Raw genomic sequence first — 5,934 nt, forward strand, 5'->3', positions numbered from 1 at the left:
CTGATAAGTCCGTTTTAGCGAATCAGCGCGCAGTATTCAGGTCAGGTGACAAGGCTTCTAGTCACTTTAAAAAGATGCGCTAACTGAGGGAAGTTTCGTCAAAGCAGACTAAAAGTCATCAAGGATTTATAATTTAGACTCCGGCAAGTCCTTGTACACCATACACGACTTACATGCTGAACTCTTGGTTGTCCTTTTGCGTTTGTGTGTGTGTGTGAGTGTGCATTTGTGTGCACATGAGTTTGAGTGTGTTTTAAATGCAGTTACAAAGCAATTACTTGGTTTTGTTTAAAGGTGCCATCGAACGTTATTTTTTTTACAAGATGTAATATAAGTCTAAGGTGTCCCCTGAATGTGTCTGTGAAGTTGCAGCTCAAAATACCCCATAGATTTTTTTTAAATAATTATTTTGGGGCATAATTAGAAATGCGCCGATTCATGCTGCTGGCCCTTTAATTGCTCGCGCTCTCCGCCCCCCCCAGAGCTCTCGACTCTATCATTGCATAAACAAAGTTCAACCCTCAAAATGGATCTTTACAGAGTGTTCAACATGCATACACCGATTCCTGTGAGTATAGTATTTATTTGGATTTTTACATTTGATTCTGAATGAGTTTGATAGTGCTCCGTGGCTAACAGCTAATGCTACACTGTTGGAGAGATTTATAAAGAATGAAGTTGTGTTTATGAATTATACAGACTGCAAGTGTTTAATAATGAAAAGAGCGACGGCTCTTGTCTCCGTGAATACAGTAAGAAACGATGGTAACTTTAACCACATTTAACAGTACATTAGCAACATGCAAACGAAACATTTAGAAAGAATTTACAAATATCACTAAAAATATCATGTTATCATGGATCATGTCAGTTATTATTGCTCCATCTGCCATTTCTCGCTATTGTCCTTGCTTGCTTACCTAGTCTGATGATTTCTGCTGTGCACATCCAGACATTAATACTGGCTGCCCTAGTCTAATGCCTTTCATAATGTTGGGAACATGGGCTGGCATATGCAAATATTGGGGGGCGTACACCCCAAATGTTTCGTAACAGTCGGTGTTATGTTGACATTCGCCTGTTCTTCGGAGGTCTTTTAAACAAATGAGATTTATATAAGCATATTGGCGTGTCCACAGCGAAGATGATATGGATCGTCGATCGTAATATATGTAATTTGTTAGAACTGTGGTACAGATAAAAAAAGTGATCAAAATATTTTAAAACCCACATTGTTTAAAATAGGCCATATTTGAATACCAAAAACAACTAAACGAAAATACTGATGTAAAATGAAAAAAAGAAAAAGAAAAAAAAGAAATTCTGTAGTTTTTTAGGAAAACTCCTGTGCGTAAAAGGTCAGATTTCCTCATTGAAGCACACAAGATGCTCTTTGGAACATTCATATCATGGCTGGATAAAACGGATCATTGCACACAAGCTTTTGACTGAAGAAATACAAAACCTGGCATTACGAGATGGATGACATCACACTCCTTGTGTTTGTTCATGCTGAAACGGGTACATTACATTAGGTATAAGAGATTGGAGGCCGCAATCCTCAAGATTAACTATTATCATGCTTCTTTTCTTTGAACTGCTTTTCTACCCTCTGATTATCTGAAGTTAACACTCTCTGTGCTTTCCAGTCACAACAGAAAAAGACAGATATCCCTAACCGTTCTCTTTGTGCGATTAAGTGGCTCAAAGCCCAGCTGTATACAACAGTGCCTTATTACCAAAAACATTTAGCAAACAAAAGAGGAAAAACAAAGGTAACACTTTATTTTGATGGTCCACTTTAGACATTCTACTAAATATAGATGCAACTTTGCATCTGCATGTCAACTACCAGTCATTAAATATTAATAGACTGTTGCTTAAATATTTGCTAACACTTAATTTTGATGCTCCCTTAAAATACATAATACTGACTAAAAAGTAATATTGCAAGTACATGTCAACTTATACCAACCCAAACCCTAACAGTCTACGTACAAATAGCAGTCTAAAATAACACTTTATTTTAGGGTCTTTTAACTAGTTGCTTATTAGCATGCATATTAATAGAATATTGGCTATTTATTAGTACTTATTAAGCACATATTAATGCCTTATTCTGCATGACCTTATTCTACATTCTTAATCCTACCAAATACCTAAACCCTTACTAACAATTAATAAGAAGTAAATTAGGAGTTTAGTGAGGGAAAAGTCGTAGTTAATAGTTTATAGGCGTTTCCTACACTAAAGTGTCTACTAATCCTCAAATGACATATTGTATTTGACATGTACATGTAGTTGCAAATTAATCTTGTCAGACAGCTTGAAACCCATGTTTATTTGCATTTATGAGATGCTTATGCTTGCAAGAAGAGCAAGATCATTCATGTTGGACATTTATGTCAAATATTTCTGATTTATAGTGACAGTCACGGTCCTCTTTAAAGTGATGACTTCAGCACTGAGCTATTTTGGTTTGTCCCTCATTTTTCTCAGGAATAGTTTGAAGCTTTCCACTTTGTTCTTATTTGCACTTACAGTAAGTGATTTAAAAATATTTGAGCATGTCTAGCAACCAAAACTATTTTAATATACACTTTATCAACATTTTATTTTGTGCATTACTTATCGTTTATGATCACAGCCAAGTTTGTTAGGAATTAACCTATTTACCTAACAAGCAACAAGCATGTTTTTAATCCAGTTATATTCTGCTGTGCTTCTTGCAAACAATATTCTCAAAGAGAATTTTAATATAAAAGTTATGTTTATGTAAATATTTAGATTTTGCCAAAAGGATAAAAGACATAATGAAACTTTAACTTATCATTATTTTGAAGAGCTTTAAAGCTCTCCCACCAAAGAGCTTTAAATTTTTGTTTTGCCATTTAAAATGTTCCTTTTTTTCCCCCTCAGTTTTAGTTATTCAGAGTTATAATTAAATTAGTTTACTGTTCATATGAAAGATTACACCGAACAACATAAGAATTATACACATCTGGAAGGGAAATGATACCATGTATATTATGGGACGATTCACAGTGGGTGGATTTGAATTAGACACTGATTATAACCCCATATATTGCTTTCACCTGTGTCTGTCACATAATTTTTTCTCCATTGGAACCACTGCGTTCAGTAACAGATGCTAATCTGATGTTTTCTTTCTGTAGTAAGACAGTCTGGGAACTATTCATTTGAGATCACTTTGTATTTTCCTTTCCTCACTTGAAGGGAAATCACTAACCGGTGTTTTCAACAAATTCAGCAGAGATTGTTATGGGATTGTTTATCTAGTGAGAATCTCCCTTTCTCTTGATTGGACTCTCATGGCCAAATTTTGTTTTTGAAAAGCATTGATTGGTCATGAAGAAAATTATTTTTATGGTCACGCTTTAGATTCTCAATATTAGCTATTATCTTAACAATTAACTACCACTTTTGCCTCAATAATTACTTAATAGTTAATTAATAGTTAGTAAGGTAGTTGATAAGTTTAGGTATCGGGCAGGATTAAGGGATGTAGAATATGGTCATGCAGAATAAGGTCTTAATATGTGCTTTATAAGTACTAATAAACAGACGATATCCTGGTAATATGTATGCGAACAAGCAACTAGTTATTAGAGACAATTGGAAGCTAAACTAAAGTGTTCCCAATTTTGCTTGCTGCACCAGTTTTGGATTAACATTGGAAAGAGAAGAAGCCCACACTTACACACTGGTTTTGAATGAAATCCAAGCACACAGTCCTTGGCAAAGAATGTGACACAGTTAATTCAGTCTATGACAGATTAGAGAGCTCTATGTAGAAACCACAGTGCTGCCTTGCATTGTGAATGAGACAAAACGTACCAAAAATCACCAACACATGGTGAAGTTTTTCCCACCGCTAGCATGTGGAAAACTGATGTTCACATCTAATAACACTTCTGATCAAAGATCACTTTCAAGAGGTTACCTTATAAAGTCTTTTGGTCTGACACCACTTCATGTGTCTCTGACATAAATAAATGTTGCCATAGTAACTGTGCTCTCATTATCTCACACTGAAATGTATTACCCTGAATTTCTTAACATCTAACTGAAAAGTTTAGAATCTGCTCATCATGTTCATTATCTTCACGTTTGGTGTGCTATGGATTTATTTTGAGAAATAGAGAGAGAAAGAGACAGACAGACAGATAGATAGATTTCCGAGACATTTGGGATTGATAGATTGATTTCCGAGGCATTTGGGATATCAGGAATTACATTTAATACTCTGAACTGTGTTCCAGTGGAGCAGTTCTGCCAAGTAAAGCTTGACTCTGTTCCTAGCACCAACAAAACTGTTTTAAAGCATACAGGGAGATAAAATCTAAGGAATAATTTATGGATGGCTTTACCCTTTTGTTAGCATTTTCTTTTCTTCTTTAAATGGTTAAAATAAAGTATTAACTAGTTAAAAGTTGCAGTTTAGCCACTCACAATATTTCTACACTCTGTATATTATTTTTCAATGTCTTGGCTACAGTACCAGAAATCTGAACTATACTTTAAGTACTTGCTTAAATTCTAAAAATAATTATAATCTAAAAACAATTCTATTCTGTAAAACCGAATGAGATAAAGTGTGGTGGATTCCTTAAGAACATTCATCTGTTGGTTCAGAAGTTTCTCAAGTTTTATTACTACCCTTTTTGCATTTCCCCAGCTGAAATCTTACAGATAAGAGCATGAAAGCCTGTTCACAGTCTAAAGTTAATGGATCTTGATTGATCAGAGACAGATGATAATAGGATACACAGTCAGTCAATGTGGCTTACAACTCCTCAAGGGTCTCAGCTGTTCCTACTGATGAAGTAAAAAACCAGGTGAGCTTTGAACTCACATGAAGCACAGTCTCTGTTCAACATCTGCTCTGAGAACACCTTGTGAGTCTTATGGAGTGTGAACGTTCCATACAGAAACATCCCACATCAGGCAGCTTGTAAATACCCCCAAACTGATTTCTTGTTTGGGGAAATTAAGAATTTAAACAGGACCACCACAGTACACAGGAGGTTTCATTATAGTCCATATAAAGTGTGGAGAAATGCTTATAAATGCAGGGAAATGCTAAATTAATAATCTTGAGTGAATGATTTGAGAAAATCAGCCTATTTTTAAAAAAAAAAAACTTAATTTAACCACTTAATTTTGAAGACTTTCAGGTAAAAAGTCCACCACGTCAAACCAGAGTAAATTAAGCTTAAATATATTCACATATTGTACTCATAACAACGACCCACTGGACCCTGAAAATGAAACATGGTGTTACCAATAAAACAAAACAAATCCAGTCCTACTCTACAACAACTAAGAAAATGTTCTAGTGCAACGAAATAAACAAGCTGTTGTCAGTTTGAATCACTGCATCACCAAACTCTTGCACATAAAAAGTAGCTTTGTGATTTATTTCTGGCAATAACAGAGATGCACAGGTCAATCACTGTTATTATTACTTTTTATAAACTAACTGAGAACCGAGAAAAAAGTCCATAATCTCATTTAAATGTCTCACAGGAAAAAAACACAACTACCGTGTCCCATTTTCTCTCTCTATCATTTTGATACCCATCATTCTAGCCTAGATCATAACCTAGATATATCCATGCCCAATTAGGACCAGATCACTGTGACATCACTGAACTCCAGACAACAGTTGCAGCTGGTAGTCGACCGTCTACAAATAGACAGAGAGGGAGAAGTGAATAGCAGGGGTTGTGAATATGGGTGGGGGATTAGAAGCTCATGCTTTCAGATCCCTTTGTGCCAAGGGGAGGAGAAAAGTGGAGAGGGGGTGGACCAAACCCAAATCCACAGCCTGTTGTAAAGAAGAGAGGGAGAGAGAGGAGTAGAAAAAGTTAGTGCACCAGAGGTGATGGACTTAGTCCAGTAAGACTGACA

The 5,934-nt window shown here is 35.6% G+C and overlaps 1 protein-coding gene across 1 annotated transcript in view; it reads right to left on the reverse strand.

Annotated features, from left to right (window-relative positions):
- ralgps1 (Ral GEF with PH domain and SH3 binding motif 1) overlaps positions 1-5,934 on the reverse strand; it is a 148,224-nt gene that overhangs the window by 53,381 nt on the left and 88,909 nt on the right. The gene's annotated exons all lie outside the window — the stretch shown is intronic.

Source organism: Chanodichthys erythropterus, chromosome 9 (genome assembly GCF_024489055.1).
Source record: "Chanodichthys erythropterus isolate Z2021 chromosome 9, ASM2448905v1, whole genome shotgun sequence".
Classification (NCBI taxonomy): Eukaryota; Metazoa; Chordata; class Actinopteri; order Cypriniformes; family Xenocyprididae; genus Chanodichthys; species Chanodichthys erythropterus.